Source organism: Rattus norvegicus, chromosome 2, assembly GCF_021556685.1.
Source record: "Rattus norvegicus strain SHRSP/BbbUtx chromosome 2, alternate assembly SHRSP_T2T, whole genome shotgun sequence".
NCBI lineage: Eukaryota > Metazoa > Chordata > Mammalia > Rodentia > Muridae > Rattus > Rattus norvegicus.
This window is the reverse complement of record NC_141535.1, coordinates 217070538-217087565: the sequence shown is the minus strand read 5'-3', so window position 1 is coordinate 217087565 and position 17028 is coordinate 217070538. Positions and strand designations below refer to the sequence as shown.

Here is a 17028-nt window from a genome sequence, read left to right as displayed (position 1 = left end):
GTCACTTTGTGAACATCTACAAAAGGAGATGTGCTTCTTTGGACATGAATTCAGGATGGGTAGAGACTTTTGGATAGGGTCAGGATAATTCCTGAGACTCCTCAAAGCATCTCCCCTGCTGTGGTAATACTTGGAACTTGGTTTCTTTGTGTTGGTATAGATATTTTCAGAAACTATGCCTTCCACAACCCCAACACTGACTTCTCTGACCAAACTACACATTTTATTCCTCTGCCTATAAAACTTCCCACTTTCATTATGAGTGGACCAGTCTTACAATAGTTAGCAAAACATATCATATCTCGAAAGCCTCGGACTTTCTTCTGCTGAATTAATTAGCCACCTTCAAATTCAGCCTTCCTCAGTGCCTCAGGATCTACCTCGACATAATGCTCTTTGCTAGAATATAAGACAAAGACTTGTAGTTCAGGTCCATATAGAGTTCTTGTTCCCATTTGAAATCTCACAGACTTCACTGTCTGCATTTTTTAATCAACATTCTGATCTTTTGTACTCTCAGCAGAATCACCCACTATGCTGTGTTATAGCTAACCAAAGCTTATATAACCCACATTTCCAAAGCTGTTACAGAGGCTTCTGAACCAAATGGTCAGGTAGTCATAGCAATGACATTTTTCTGGTATCAATTTTCTGGTTTTGCCAGGTTTTGCATTCCTGCTAGAAAACAGAACACATTGAGCCCCTTGAGGGAAAAGGGATTTATTTTGAATGATAACGTCAGAAGGCTTGGTGCATGGTTCCTTGGTCCTATGTCCTTGGGCAGAACATTATATGGCTATGGAGGTGTGTGGTAAACGGGTGTTTAAAGTCAAGAGACAGGAGAGGGGAGAGGGGTAGGGAAAGAGGGATGAAGAGAGACAGCAAGAAGAACACACACGTGTGTGTATGTGTGTACGTCTCTCTGTGTGTATATATACACACACATACATATTCACAGAGAGAGGGAGAGAGAGAGAGAGAGAGAGAGAGAGAGAGAGAGAGAGAGAGAGAAACTAGGCACTATGTATCTTAGCTAATGTTGTACTGTGATGAAGAGACACTGTGACCCAGAGCTGCTCTTATAAAGGAAAACATTTAGCATTTACTCGGTGCTGACTTATGTTTCAGAAGTTTAGTTTATTATCACAGGGCAGAAGACGTGATGCAGGGCAGTAGACATGGTGCTAGGGAGGGAGCTGGGAGTCCTACATCTGGATTGCTGGATTGGCAGGCGGGCAGAGATAGATAGATAGATAGATAGATAGATAGATAGATAGATAGATAGATAGATAGATGGATGGTTGGATAGATAGATAGATAGATAGATAGATAGATAGATAGATAGATAGATGGATGGTTGGATAGATAGATAGATAGATAGATAGATAGATAGATAGATAGATAGATGGATGGATGGTTGGATGGATGGATGGATGGTTGGATAGATAGATAGATAGATAGATAGATAGATAGATAGATAGATAGATAGATGGATGGTTGGATGGATGGATGGTTGGATAGATAGATAGATAGATAGATAGATAGATAGATAGATAGATAGATAGATAGATAGATGGAAGAATGTATGGTTGGATGGATGGATGGATGGATGGTTGGATAGATAGATAGATAGATAGATAGATAAATAGATAGATAGATAGATAGATAGATAGATGGATGGTTGGATAGATAGATAGATAGATAGATAGATAGATAGATGGTTGGATGGATGGATGGATGGTTGGATAGATAGATAGATAGATAGATAGATAGATAGATAGATAGATAGATAGATAGATAGATGGATGGTTGGATGGATGGATGGTTGGATAGATAGATAGATAGATAGATAGATAGATAGATAGATGGAAGAATGTATGGTTGGATGGATGGATGGATGGATGGTTGGATAGATAGATAGATAGATAGATAGATAGATAGATAGATAGATAGATAGATGGAAGAATGTATGGTTGGATGGATGGATGGAAGGTTGGATAGATAGATAGATAGATAGATAGATAGATAGATAGATAGATAGATGAATGTATGGTTGGATGGATGGATGGATGGTTGGATAGATAGATAGATAGATGGAAGAATGTATGGTTGGATGGATGGATGGATGGTTGGATAGATAGATAGATAGATAGATAGATAGATAGATGGAAGAATGTATGGTTGGATGGATGGATGGATGGATGGATGGATGGTTGGATAGATAGATAGGTAGGTAGATAGATAGATGGAAGAATGTATGGTTGGATGGATGGATGGATGGATGGTTGGATAGATAGATAGATAGATAGATAGATAGATAGATAGATAGATAGATAGGTGGATGGATGGATAGATAGATAGATAGATAGATAGATAGATAGATAGATAGATAGAAAGATAGATAGATAGATAGATAGATAGATAGATAGATAGATAGATAGATAGATGGAAGAATGTATGGTTGGATGGATGGATGGATGGATGGATGGATGGATGGATGGTTGGATAGATAGATAGGTAGGTAGATAGATAGATGGAAGAATGTATGGATGGATGGATGGATGGATGGATGGATGGTTGGATAGATAGATAGATAGATAGATAGATAGATAGATAGATAGATAGATAGGTAGATAGGTAGATGGATGGATAGATAGATAGATAGATAGATAGATAGAAAGATAGATAGATAGATAGATAGATAGATAGATAGATAGATAGATAGATAGATAGATGGAAGAATGTATGGTTGGATGGATGGATGGATGGATGGTTGGATAGATAGATAGATAGATAGATAGGTAGATAGGTAGATGGATGGATAGATAGATACTAGCCTGCTTTAGCTTTAGAAACCTCAAATCCCATCCGCAAGGACACACTCTCTTAAAAAGCCATGTTAATAATGCTACCTCCTGGTGGTGAAACATCGACATCTCGGAGCCTCTGGACACCATTCCTATTTAAACCTCCACACTATGTGTAGTCCTCCAAGGCTCAAAGTGTACCTCTCATGAACCTACTCCCTCCACCTCCTCTTTACTCTTGAAGCTTTGACCACTTCCCCAAATCCTGCCACTAATGAGGACCAAACAGTCAACATATGGGTATTCAAACCATAATGATCTTCACATTAAATGCCTAGAACAAACAAACACGTTGTAACCATGGCTGACATAGAATTTAATCTGTTCACCATTTTTTGCTTTATTGCTACTATTTCTTTTCTTGACTTGTCTTGTTTATCTAATTTCTCTCACCAAAAGTTATTGGTCCCCTGAAGGAAGAGAAATGAATTAAAAAACAAAACAAGAGGGTGTAAGTTTTAAGATTTCTTAAACAAATGCTTTCTTGAGGCTATTCACATCGTGTTTATGACTGGAACCAGAGCACGTTATTAGGCAGTTTTAGTGAAATGGAAATCTTCACATTATGAATAAATGAGAAAGCAGCAGTGTTAAATGCAACTTATATATTTGTACTGTATAAGGTTTGAAATGATAATATCTCTAATATTAATTTTTAAAAATAAAAGTTTCCTCTGGAGATAAATGTTATCATAAGTTTAAGGGGAAATTACTTTATAGAAGTTATGTAAATTAGATTTATTTTTTTATAAGGGGTTAGGTTATGAAAGGTGTTAGGTAATGAAAAAGCTAATATTAAAAACCAAATTCCTTGGAGAATTAATGAACAATTAGTTTTACTTTACAAATTATTTTGCCATTCTGTGTTCTTGCCCAGGGGCTACTCAGAATTGAAACTCAAACATAAAATACGAAAAAGAAATAATACTTCTTACTTAATGTGGAATAAAATATTCATATTTAAATGCTCTTGGGAATAAATGAAACCATTATTTTATGTATTTTTATGTATCTTCTGTTTTAATACATTTTCTAAGTTTCAGAACATTTTCAAGTCTTAATGCCCTGAAGCCCACACACTGAAGCCTTACGACACTGTCAACAACTCACATGATTTCCTTTGACATGGAGACACGTGGCCAAATGAAAAGACTTGATCGAGATGCCCTCATGACAATGACTTTAATTAATATTTATGTTTCAAGGAAAGCATTTTAGCTGATTCTGGGGCTCTCGAGAGAAGTAAAAATCCTCCAAGGGGCTTTGCATTCCAAGAAAAGAAGTGAGAATTCAAAATATTATTTGGCTTTTGGAAACAATGCAGAAGTTGATTCCTCAGGAAATCTTTTTTTTTTATTTTATTAGGCACAGAATTTTAAATGATCTCTTCAATCTCTCCATACACAGGCAAAACTATGTGTGCCATTGAACTTACTGGAGCTTGCCAACTACCTAGAGAAGGTCACTTATCCTCAACCTGCTTAACCAGGAGGCCAGTTCATCTGCCGACCTTCAAGGACTTGGAAGTGAATATGACAGACAGACTGCCCCCTCCGACTGCACCTTCATTCACCACCATCCCATACCCGCGCTTCAGGCCCAGATCCACAGCACATTTCTTGCCAACAATCATTAAATGTCCTAGAAAACTTTCATCATCATCATCTGCCACAGAAATCTGAAATATGTGCTTCTTGGGTATCACCAGAAAGTGTGTTGGTGCTTGAGGCAAGACACCGATCGTCCTCGAAAATTATCTTGGCTGGGATTTCTTTGAGGATGATCTTGCCGAAGATCGTGTCGCCACCGGGCTGGGCCACTTGAGCCTTGGCAATCTGGTCAGCATCGCGGCCGCTTGCTGTCCTCCCCGCGCCGCGGCCTCCAGGACAGGAAATCTTAATTATGGATGAGTTTTCCACATGGATGTTTCCTCACAAGTGATATAGGGAAACAGAATGGACAGAGAAGCATGGGGACTGAAACTAGAAAGATGGTCCTGTGAATGGGTGAAGAACTTCTGAGTGCACAAATCCCCTTTAGGAGCCAACTTTCCTATTAAAAAGTAAGGGAAAAAAACCTGATCTACTTTGCAGTCTAGTGGGCAGACAGTGGATGTTCCTTAAACATTAACGTTCTCTCTCAGATGTTCTTTTTAACTCATCTTTAAATACTTCACACATGAAACCAACAAAATGTATAAGCAAACGCACATGCAAACACATGTACTCTGTTTAGATTTTTAGGGGTTAATAATGCAATATATATATACAGGTTGTTAATTAGTCACATAGCTTCATCCTCTATTTGGAAATTGTTTTTGCCAGGAGTAGTGGTGAATGCCTGTGAGCCTGTAATCCCAGCAATTGGAAGGATGAGGCAGGAGGACTGCCTTAATTTAGAGACCAACCTGTACTACATAGTGCGTTTCAGGCTAGCTCAGCTTGCATAACAAGACAGTGTCTAAAAAGAATAGAAAAAACCAACAAGAAAACTAAGATAAACTCTAAAAACAATTATTATAAAATGGTAGTAACAACTTTGTACATATGTTCACTATGTATACACACACATAATATACTACACACACACGCATGCACCTACACGCATGCATCCACACACATAATATACACCACACATAGACACAGAGACAGACACACACACACGCATGCACCCACACACATAAAATACACCGGATACATAATGTACAACACACACACATGTATGTATGTATGTATATATATATTTATTTATATTTTAGGAAATATACATATTTCCAGGAAAAATTTATACCCTGAAATACACCTTTCACGTAGTTAGGAGTAAGGATGTTGTTACAGGACTGCCTATGTTTAAATCCTTCTGGTTCATCACTACTATGTGTGCAACTTTGGTCATGTTATTGGCCTTCGCTCTCCTTCAAATTTGTGTATTAAAAAAGTGGGAATAACAATAATATTAATACTATATATAATTGTTGCAAGAATTAGTTAACATGTATAAAGGGCATGAAATGGGACCAGTACACAGTATTATATGTGTGTAAACTATTTAAATGATTGTATATGAATATATACATTTAAAATTATGAAATAATCAGGTATGTATTTAGGAATTAGTACTCTCTATATACATATATCCACTCTGTAGAATCATAATTCTCTAACAACTATATTTAATACTGTTTTCGTTGTGCTATTGGGGCATAGATGAAACCATTATTTTATGCATTTTCTTGTGTCTTCTGTTTTAATAAAATTTCCAAGTTTCAGAAACTTTTCAAGTTTTAATGCCCCAAAGCCCACACTCAAGTTTTAAAGGGTTACTGCAACCATCGACAAGTCACGTGTTTTTCTTTGACATGAAGGCGTGGGGTTGAAAGGCTTGCCGATGTACTCAGGGATAATAAGAACGTACGTAAGTGGTCACACGCCCATATAAACACATATGGATAAAACACACATTCACGCACAATGTAGCTAAGAGAAAGCTTAATTCCGCAAACTGCTCTGCAATAGTTCGTTTGGGCCTTGGACAACATCCAATGGCTTTCATCTCTTCTCATAGTTCTGGAGTTTCTGAAAGTCAGCCCCAGAGTCCCTGGAAAGATTGAGTGTCAGATAAGCGCAGGAGGTAGTGCCAGCTGATGCTATGCCAGGCTTAGTTCTCTATGAGATCCTGTAGATTTCAAGGGTCTCTGTGAGCTTACCATCTCTTAGAAATTATTTCTCTCCAGTGTGTGTTAGTCTTGATTAAACCAGGCTATAGATTTTTAAAATGGCAATGCTTATTCCAGATCAGGGCTGGATTCATTGTGCAGAGTGAAAAGTAATTTAGGCATTCACTGTACATGCATTTGCTATGAATGTGTGAGGCAGAGCTTTCATATTTTATTTATAATTTGTTATGATGAAAGGCCTGATTCAAAATATAAATATAGCTACAGAAACATTGTTCACAAATGGTATCTGATATGACATTTTGTTTCTATGAAAGAGTGCTGGTGTCATTTAGAAAATGTTATATGTATTTTTAGAAGCAAACTCAGCCACTTAATTTCCTGGTCAACTTTTGTTATAGTTTATATCTGTCTTGACTGTCTAGGCTCCCTCTGAGAGGTAATACAGAATTAGAAAATTCTTAACTTATGTGCCCCTTTCTTCCCTAAGTCCTCTGCATGCCTAACAACATAAAATCCTGTATCTGAACGACTCATCCCTTGATCATCCAGCATTGTATCAGTTCAGAGTTTCTCCTGCCATAATTTTGGAAACATTGACTTTAACGCACAAAGTAGCAGGTTAATGATTTGTAAGGAACGAACATGATGTGAGACTTCTTTGCCTCAGTCCTCAATTTCCCCATCAGGCTTTACACTGCTGTGGGAAAAACAGCTGACATGGCCAAATGAAGGAGGGAAGGAAGGAAGAAGGAAGGAAGGAAGAAGGAAGGAAGGAAGAAGGAAGGAAGGAAGGAAGAAACAAGGAAGGAAGGAAGGAAGAAACGAGGAAGGAAGGAAGAAGGAAGGAAGGAAGGAGGAAGGAAGAAACGAGGAAGGAAGGAAGGAAGAAGGAAGGAAGAAGGAAGGAGGAAGGAAGGGAGGGAGGAAGGAGGAAGGAAGGAAGGAGGAAGGAAGGAAGGAAGGAAGGGAGGAAGGAGGAAGGAAGGAAGGAAGGAGGAAGGAAGGAAGGAAGAAGGAAGGAAGGAAGGAGGAAGGAAGGAAGGAAGGAAGAAGGAAGGAAGGAAGGCAGGCAGGCAGGCAGGCAGGCAGGTAGGCAGGCAGGCATTGTATTTTGTTGAGGTTTGGAGGTCTTAGTTTACCACCTTTGAGAAGCTGTGCCATGGGAAACAGCTCATATGATGACTGTTACATCACAGTAGGGACACCTAGGAACCAAGGCCAAGGATGGGACTCCAGTGACTGACTTCCTTCATTCAGCCACTTCCATTTCACTCCCCCTCCACTGGTTTTGTTCAGATTTATGACTCAACACTGGATCCCACTGGGTCTCGGGCTAGAGCCTCCATGTTAGCTGTCTAGGGAAGGCATCACAGACACACACTTGGGTGCTCTTTCTGGTATCACTGCCATTTCTCCATGCAACCGCGCTGAATTAACCATCAGCTTTTCTTTATTAACACTTAGCACACTTGTTTTCTATTTTAAACAATAAAATGATACAATTTGGCATTATTAGCTCATTCTTTGGGGGCATGCCCAGGAGTACTCTAGCAATTATGCAATGTTTATCTCCCAGTACTTGCCAAGGAAGAATGACCTGGTCTTTTCTACTTAATGCTTTTGTTTTTAAAAGTTGGAATGGATTAGATTAGGAAAAAACAAAGAACAAAGGTTTTATTAGATCTGTGCTCTTTGGGCTGGCTTAAAGCCTAGGCTCACAACCAAAATATAAGGTCTGTGCTCTTAAGGTAGCCAGATTCTACAATTTATTAGGAGACACCGCTGATTTGAGAAAAGAGTGGTTTCTTCCTGCTCTGACTTTTCAACCTTTCTTTCTAAAGTCCACATGAGCCAAGAGGCCAGCTCTCTCCAGGTTATAGTTTGAATAAAGTAAGCTGTGGAAACAAGCAATCAAGAGTTCTCATCCAGAGGACATGAAACTCCTTAACTTTAAAAGTGCCCTTGAGCAGTAAACAGATATGACAACAGACCTGCTGGACACATTTACTGAACAAACACATCCCTTTACTTTATGAAGACAGATCTCTGACTGAAAACTACGTCAGTCCTCCATCTAGTTCCGAAACAGCTAATGAATAGCCATGGATTGCAGTTCGGTAGCTCTTAGGATCAGAAAGGCAAAAATCACACCACCAGCACACAGCAGAGAAAGGGAGAGGGAGAGAGACGGCAAGGGTCAGGCAGAAAGTAATTTCCACACATAAAAAGTCTGAGAAACATTAGAAAAATGGGATGAGGATGTCAATTCATTTTAGAGCTTTAAAATTGAAATCTACCTGACTCTAACACAAGCTAGAGGATGGAAATGACCCACTGTGTGAATGAGCCATATCACAGGATAGTATTCTGGGATTCAGGTCAACATATTAAAAAAATAATAACTTTAAAAAAATAACTTTTTTTGGGAGCAAATTCGACAAAAGTGTCTGCTTGTTAGCAGCATGATATACATTAAGAGTTCCCAAGAAAATGAGTAGAAACTGTTATATGAACAAAATAGTATGATGAAAGGACCAGGCATGTAAGTAAGGGTAAGCTTTCAGGCATATAATTAACTCTTAATGTATGGATTATTTCATCCTAAATGGTGTAAATAGACAATGCAAAGAACAAATAATATGCTCTACATTAAAAAAATTATGAGACTTTACTTCAAGAAAGAAAAAGATAATAAATAAATAAATGAAGAAAGAAAGAAGGAAGGAAAGAAGGAAGAAAGGAAGAAATATTCACATGTCTCATGTGTAGAGGCATAAATTATTTTTTAAGGGAGGACACAGGTACAGCTCAGGAGTCAATTGACTTGTGTTATGTGAAAGTATTATGTCTTGAAAAACAATTCTAAGAACATATTTGTATATATTTATAGATATTTGCTTATTTTTGTATGATTTAATGGAAAATAGTAACCTAAATAAATATTAATTATAAAGAACTATGTAAACAACTTTTGTTGAATCTAGGAAATGTGATATATACTACTATTTGAAAATTAGGTTTTATAGTTGGGCATTTGTTATTTTCTGATAGTATCTTTGTTAATGTTTCATTCATTGCTGTGAAGAGACATCGTGACCACAGCAAATCCTGTAAAGAAAACCATTTAATTGGGGCTGGCCTACAGTTTCAGAGGCTTAGTCCATTATCATCATGGTGGGAGCATGGGAACATGCAGGTAGTCATGGAGTTGGAGAAGGAGCTGAGAGTTCCGCATCTTGATCCACAGGTAGCAAAGGAAACTGTGTGCCACACTAGACATAGCTTGAGCATAAGAGACCTCGATGTTCATCCCCACAGTGATGTACTTCCTCCAACAAGGCCACACCTACTCCAGCAAGGCCACACCTCAAAACAGTGCTACTCAGTATGGGCCAAGCATTCAAACACATGAGTCTATGGGGGCCATATCTATTCAAAACACCACAGATATATAAACATTATTATGAAAAATCAGGAAAGCTTAGAAAATTCTTATCATAATGTTGAAATTCCAGTAAATGAAAATCTCCTCTTTCTTGTCAAAAGAATGGACTCTGTCTGTAAGTAGAAACAAACCCTTGCTGCATCTCTTAAGGTTTAATCCAGTTGTGGAGGTCAATCAGATGGTCAAGGTGATTTCACTCTTTGTAAATGCAAGAGATACTTAAGCTGTGGAAAAAAAGAATGAACATTTCAGTTCACAGACTGGCAACCTGCCTATTTTTCTTTTTATTAATTTCTTAATTAGTTATTTTAAAGAGTATCATACAATGTATTTGAGGACCTGCCTCCTTTCTCTACACAACCAATGCTGAATCCTGTTTTTGTTTTTGTTGTTCTTATTATTTTGCTTTTTGTTTTTAATACTCATCAAATTCAAGTTATATTGGCATGTACTCTTAGATTTGGCCTTCCACTGTAGCATGACTGACTTTCCAGGGGCAATGTTCTTAAAGAAAATCGACTCTCCTCTAACCCTGTAGATATCATTGCCAATAACTCCTCAGCTTGGGTTGGGATTTCATGCCCATCTCTTCTCTCCATGCTGAGGTTTGGTCTGGTTTGATCTTGCACAGGTCTTATTCATATTGTCACAGCCCCAGTGAGTTCAAATGTGCAGCTGTCCTGTTCTGTCTAGAATACTGTTTTCTTTTATCCACACCTCCCTGTGCAACTTCTGGCTCTCACATTCATTCTGTTTTCTTTTGTGCAATGACTTCTGAGCCTAGAGAGGTAGGGTGTGATACAAAAAGTCTTATTGTCTTATTTATGGCTGAGCACTACACAGTCTCTTTTCTTTGTGGGTTTACTGCAAATAGAAGCTTCTCTGATGAAGGTCGAAAGATGCCTCAATCTATGGGTATAAGGATAAGTCATTAGGGGTTGATTTAATATCTGTACAGCAGGATAACAGTAATAGGTTATCTCCTAGGATTGTTGACTCAACAGTGGTGCCAGGTTTTATTCTGTGAAAACGGACTTAAATCCAATCAGAAAGAGGTTGGTTATTCTCATGTATGGCATTTGAGTTAGTATGGCACCAGCAGAAATGTACTATAAATTTCAGGTTCATAATGGGGTAAGAATATTGATTACTTTCTCCTCAGGTATCCTGCACATTACCTTTTAGCATCATAGTCAATAGAGATGAAGCGTTCAGGTTAGTAAAGCCTGATATCTCTGTGTTCTATGGTGCAAGCACATGATATCTTCAGCCACAGAGTTTTGCTGCCAAGTTCTGGAGGGTAACCAATAGCATTAATTGGGGGTCTATAGAAGTTGGCTAATAACTCCAGAAGAGGTAACCCACTCCTGGCCTTGAGCTTTTTATTTTTAAGCTGTGTCTGGTCAGGCGTTGGTGCCCACTTTTCTGAGTAGAAAAAGCATACCTTTCCAGTTCTTCTCTCTAAGGTCTTGTCTCAGTATGCTTTCTCTAACACATTGGGCTTGGTAACTGGATCCCCAAGGCTCTTCTTCCTGCCCAGTGATCCTCATCTGCCTGCTTACTCAATAGCACCATGTTTTCCCTTCTCTTCTCCATTCTCTTGTTCTTGGCAGCTGCAGATATTTACTGCTTGCCTGTCTCAGAGTTTTTCTTTTTAGAGTCTAATAAAACTGTCCTTGAGTATACATTTTAGTCTTCTCCTACGTTCTTGTATTAGTAAGATTTAGTGGAGAATCTCAATTTTTTTCTGTTATCATTATAAGCCATCTACACAGAGAAGCCTTTTTCAAACGTGTGATTTCCTCTCCTATTCTTAAAGTTAAAAATAAATTGTACAATGAATTTTTTTACCTGATTTTATCTCAGTAAAGCTGCCCATTGTGGGATTTCATTCCTGGACATGTCTGACTTTTCTTGATTAGAAGGTAAAATTTTTCTTTTGTCCTAAATCCTCTGATTTTCTAGGAAATTAGGCTCTGTTGAAATTATAGAAATAAAGTATGCAATTGAAAAATTTTTGTCCCTCTTGTCTAAACAGACAACTGGGCTAGAGTGAAGCTTCACAGGTCACAATTATTATAATGTGTAACGGCCACATTACAGATATCTAGCAAGACAGGCTGCCTTATCTTTCAGATTAGAGTTTTCTTAGCAGTTGTGGATAAAACTGAAAATTATGACATCAATTCTATAAACAGTAGTTACTGCTGCTGGCCATTCAGAGTTTGTCACATCTCCCAGGCAAAGAGTAGATTTCTCTGTCTTCAGGGTAGAAGTTCGTCAAAGAACTGAAAAGGGAACTGTCATGTGACCCAGTTACATCAACCTCTGTACATACCAAGACTCAAGTCACCCTCTGTTTTGGTAAATATTAAAAAACTGGTAAGCTCTTATCCCTAGCATCGGCACCTGTGGGGCCACATGGCACTGTGGGGTGTCCTTATCTCAGTGACTCCACACTGCCCCCCAGTACTTTCAGACCCAGGCGGTCTGTGAACCGTTCCAGCGTGGCACCTTGCCACAGTAGTCTTTAGAGTTAGTTCCAGCACCCGTGGGGCCATATGGAACCAACTAGAATTTATCTCTGGTTAGTATCTCTCCTGGCGGCTCTCTGCTAGCCGCGAACTCTCTGGTTCCAGCTACCCAGTAAAATCAGGGATCTAGAAGTCCAACATAGGCTGACCTATCATGGCTCCCTGCCACGGACTCTGCTCACCCTCCCAACAACCCAGTGAAATCATGACTCAATAAACTGTAATTTATCAGATTTATATGTTAAATTCTCAATCCGCAATACATCCCCACAGTGAACTCACAACCAATTGATAAAGATATAAACTACCCACCTAGATAAGATAAATCTGCCTACAGAAATCCATCCCAATTACCTTGGCAAATCAAGACCACCCGGATCTGGGACATCCTTCTTCGTCTCCATCTTGATTCTCCTTTTCCTTCCGCCTTACAAAAGCTTTGTCCCCGCCTTAGTTTTCTACTGTCCAATCATGGCCTTGACCTAACTCGTGCCAGCCCTCGCCTGCTTATTGACATCAGCCTACAACCACCCACGGATACTTACACATCGTGTTTATTGCTTCATATTCACAAAAGCCAGGAAATGGGAATAGTCTAGGGGGAAAAAAAGGGCAGGGAATGCATAGAATAAAATTTTATTTAACTATTAAAATCATATTATAAAGAAAATGGATGTTATTGAAATCATTGCTAATCAAAATAAGGCTGTCTGAGAACAATTAAACACTATGCTTTTCCTCATATGCTGATCCTATACTGAAAAATAACATAAATGTTTGTGGGTATGTGAGGGGTGTGTGTGTGTGTGTGTGTGTGTGTGTGTGTGTGTGTGTGTAAATTAGAACAGGAATCCTTCAGAGAGAGGGGGGGGAGGGAGAGGGAGGGAAAGAGGAGATCTAAAGGGATGAAAGAAAGGAGAGACTAATGGAATTGGAATTCCTATATCATGAAAACAGAGGGGAAGACTGCATGACTGCATGGAAGAAAAGGCCAGATGAAGGGAACAGAGCACAGGGGAGAGCACTGAAGACAGAAGGATGAATCACAATAAAATAGAATGACCTGAGTGCATGAAAATGCTGTGATGATGCCTGCTACTTTGCCTACTAACTTTTAAAAAACAATTGAGAAGACATATCCAGACACTTCATAGTTTCCATCCATTATCTCTTAGAGAGCCTCTACTCATATGACGAGTGTCAATCACCTGTCTAGAAAAAAAAAGTATATGGGGAAAAAAAAATCTCAGACGATGAGGATTTATAAGGAGAACAAGAGAGGACCAGCCAAAACTTTATTGTGGGTGACAGATTTGTGGGGGCAGCCCTGTTTGCATCCTCCAGTGCCCACTTTCCTCTTTCAGATATTGCCCGGACAGACCAGAGACTAGCCTTTGCCTGCTGACACCTATACAGATGGCAGACGTGTGTGTCACTTTCTTGTTGAGATCTGGAGTGCGTTATTATGCAGTAGCAGGCAGCAGAAATGCGACGTGAATCAGATGTGGCTCATAGAGTAGGAGGGTCTTCTGAGTGTGAGAGGCTATAGGTACATTTATCACCCCCTTCTTTTAGTTGATCCTGAAATACGACTAGAACAAACATAACAGGAGGAGAATGACCTGAATGTTAAGGACGGCAGAGAAAAAGGATGACCTCTGCTCATATTTTACAAAATAATCTATCCTTTCTTCTGCCTACCCCTGCAGGACGTTTCACCTCCCAGCTGAAAACAATTCAGGGCAAGGCAGCAGGATTTTAAATGGCTTGTCAAATGTTCAGGAAAGGTAAAAACTCATAATTGCATATAGCAGAGTCAGGTCTCAATCGTAAGGTTACTAATAGTGAAGAAACCATCTATCTCTATTTTTATATATAGTCCCTGCTTTTATGCATATCACAAATGAACAAATAAATAAAATTGATGTACTACATCAAGTGTCCCAATTTTGTCCTTATCAGTCCTATTTAGGGAGTCATTCAATGAGCCTCACTGAGCCATGTTCTCTTCAGCAATGAAATAGAGTTAAACAGTATATTGGCCTTGTATTCTTGCTGGCAAGTATGAAGTAAGTTATGGTTTGAATGAGAATGGCCATTGTAGGCACAGATGGTTAAATGCTTGGTCTCTGGTTAATGGAACTGTTTCAGAAGGATTAGGAGATGAGGTCTTGTCGGGGGAAGTGTGTCAATAGAGATGGGGTTTTAGGTTTCAAAAATTCATGCCAGGCCTAGTTTCTCTCTGTTCGTCCCCTCCCTCCCTCCCTCCCTCCCTCCCTCCCTCCCTCCCTCCCTCCCTCCCTCCATTCCTTCCTCCTTCTGTCCAACTCTTTCTACAACCTAAGGATCAGACGTGAGCTCTCAGCTACTGCTCCAGCACCGCATGTCTGCCTCCTACCATAACCCCCACCATGATGATGTTCATGGACTCAACTTCTGAAACTGTATCCAAGCACCCTATTAAACCCTTTATTTCCTAAGTTGCCTTGGTCACAGCGTCTCCTCACAGCAATAGAATAGAAACTGAGACACAAGTGTTCACAGGAAGAAAGATCTTAATAAATGTTAACTATAATCACTTCCCTGGATATTAGATTTTGATGCTCACTTTCTTTTCCGTACTTTATATTCCTTCTTTTTTCTTAGAACACCAAGTTACTTTTATATCCAGCAAACAAAACCCAGCAGAATAATCTTGAAGAAAACTCTTGGATAACACAAACTGAGAACAGAAGTCTAAAATAACCATAAAATATCACAGAACAGTCTGATTTTCAAACTATTTTGTGGCTTAGAGATGGTGTCTGTCAGAATAATTCAGCCCACTTTCTAAAAGATTTCATCAGCATCCTTTGAAACCTTAGCAAATAGTCAGCAAAAAAATGGGCTTTCATAATAAAATGGTTCTTATTTTATAGTTTACCCCTGACTGTTCTTGGATATCTTAAGTTGGTCCGACGCCTGCCGGTGAAGGCAGCAGTATTTTTATCTGCCATTGAGGAAACATCCAGTTGAACTTAGAGATTCTTCTGAGCTTCTGGCAGAGAAGTGGGAGCTGACATTTATCCTCGCTGGTCTCAGATTGATGTATTCATGGAACCTTAATATTACTCAAAATAAAGTACAGGAAAAGCACAAGGAATTTGACTATTTTTGACTGCTAGTTGATCCTGGTGTTGATGGAAATCTGGCAGTATAACATAGCAACACAGACTAATGACTTCAGAGTCCTGGAATTGGAGACTTTTCACTTCCCACTGGTGGTTGTTAAGGTCCAAGACAGCTACTGACTAGCTACCTATCACCATCCTAATGTCTTCTTCCTCTTAACTGTAGGTTAGCTTTACTGTTAACCTTCTCTTTGTGTTTCGTCGCACAGCTCTTCTTTCAGAATTCATTCAGGTGGAGTAGTATAATAGTAGCATAATGTGGCTGTTTTGAACAGATTATATATATATATATATATATATATATATATATATATATCAAATATATATATGAAAATCGTGCAAAGAGAAAAAGAAAATAAACACGAGAGTTGTAGCTTGCTTGCCAAGAGCTTCTCTGTGCCTGTTGGAAAACGGTAATGATTTTGACTCTGTGTGTTCTCTATTAACCAGCAAGTGTTAAAGAAAATGAACCATTCAATTCAGGGAATCACTAAACTAAATGTGACCTTACCAATAGACACTTAACCAATATGAAGCAACGACTCGAAGGAGCTGCATCTCCTCCACAGCAAATATATTACTGCATTGCCAAGGGCACTTTCTTGTTTCATTGTGACAGAAAGCCTTGTAAGGACTTGAACAGATCCACAGTACTTTCAAGCAGGAGTTTGCTGATGCTCTGAATGAAGCCAAGGACTCTAAAGTTCCTAGACAGGCTTGGAAGGACAGCAATGGCAATCCTCTCAAGGAATCCCCACCCAATTACAAAACTTTCAGTGAAGTTGTTTTAAGAATTGTATCACATTATAGCTACATTTCCAGTCAGTGTCAACATTGCATTCTTTTGTAGGAGCTGACTTTCAGAATCGCCAGGGGAAGCAAGAGCTACTTTGTATCTTCATATAGACAGACCAAGGGACCAGCTATGGGCAGGACAAGAATTCTCCCGAGAAAACCAAAATAATGCACAGAGAGGGAAGCTTATTGCAAGTTTGATACAACACTAAAAATAATGCAAGTTTGACTCAACACTAAAAATATGCAGAAATATCTTTGTAATAAAAGAGAACTTACCTTAAAGAGAAAATACTAATTGACAAGTGTGGGAATGTCAATGAAGTGGAAATAAACATGTGAACTATAAGAAGCTATAGTTCTGAAAGGAAAAATGTTACAAATAAGATTATAAGGACCTGCAGTATTCTTTCAAATGTTGGAACAATGTTAAATTGTTTTTATTAAAATACAAGGATAGTATTTAAGCTAGGAAAAACTATGTTAGGCATTTATTTGATAAATCATAAAAGTAAAACTTTGAAGTAAGAGTGGTGAT

The 17028-nt window shown here is 38.7% G+C and overlaps 1 long non-coding RNA gene and 1 pseudogene across 1 annotated transcript; both read right to left on the bottom strand.

Moving 5' to 3' along the window:
* Nucleotides 1-4348: 4348 nt before the first annotated feature.
* Nucleotides 4349-7707, bottom strand: LOC148006761 (adenosine 5'-monophosphoramidase HINT1 pseudogene; annotated as a pseudogene).
* A 1945-nt stretch (nucleotides 7708-9652) lies between these two features.
* On the bottom strand, nucleotides 9653-12940 carry LOC134478885 (uncharacterized). Its single transcript, XR_015672543.1, has 2 exons — nucleotides 12880-12940; nucleotides 9653-10215 (listed from the first exon to the last, which is right to left on the bottom strand). It is a non-coding gene; the product is annotated as an uncharacterized LOC134478885 (long non-coding RNA).
* Nucleotides 12941-17028: the final 4088 nt, after the last annotated feature.